Raw genomic sequence first — 1035 nt, forward strand, 5'->3', positions numbered from 1 at the left:
GAAGAGTCGTGATTTTTTTTTATGTTTTTCTATGCAAAAATACATTGTGACTTTTCAATGACCCAATAGATTGAGCATAATTTTTTGAAAATCCACATGTTAACCTCTGAAGTTCCTGCCAAGCTTTCCCACCTACATACGACTGTGGTGACCCTGGATTTTCCCTTGGTTCCTGAATACCTTTGGTTCCTGAATAACTACAAGTTCCTGAGTGAAAGAATGAATTGAAAAGTCAATTACTTTGTATACTCTCTCTCAGCAGACCAGGCGTCACTTGAGAGTGACAAAATAGTCACTTTGCACTATTTTTCCCTCCTATGGTACCATCTCTCATACTACCTGAAACCACTTGGGCACTTATAGTCAGTTTATGATTTAAACAGTTGAATTTGGACTTCTAAAGGAATCAAGCAGAATACTGACAATCTACAATATCAGGACTTCCCAGTATGGAAGTATGAAGAATTAGAAAAGGATCAGATCGTATTTTATGATACTTCCATGAATGAACAGAATGGACACAAAAGTTTTCATGAAACCCTAAGATCAAAAAGATCCTGGAAATTTCAAAAGAGGGACTTTAGAGCAGTATTTCAACCTCAGTTCTAACGACTGACCTTTTGAGCCAGATAATTATATTTTGCTATTTTATATATTATACGCAGTTTAGCCACCTCCCAGCCCTTCACTCCTACATATCAGTAGCACACACCCATACCCCAAAAATGACAACCAAACTCTCTCCAGATACTGCTACATGTAACCTGGTGGGAGGCTTATTTTTTCCTCATTTCTTTTTAAGACAGAATCTTGCAATGTCAAATTCCTCCTGTCTCAGCCTCCCAAGTAGCTGGGACTACAAACACAGGCTACCACATCTAGCTTTTAGGGTGGACTGACAATCAAACCCAGGCCTGCCATGTAGCCTGAGCCTGTCAAGTAGCACTGTCTACCAGTGCTCACTGCCATGGCTGGGCCTTCCTCTGTTTTATACCATCTAATAGCATACTATTACATCACTCACTTTCTGCTTAT

This window comes from Tupaia chinensis, unplaced genomic scaffold, assembly GCF_000334495.1.
Source record: "Tupaia chinensis unplaced genomic scaffold, TupChi_1.0 Scaffold139466_1, whole genome shotgun sequence".
In the NCBI taxonomy this organism is placed as follows: Eukaryota; Metazoa; Chordata; class Mammalia; order Scandentia; family Tupaiidae; genus Tupaia; species Tupaia belangeri.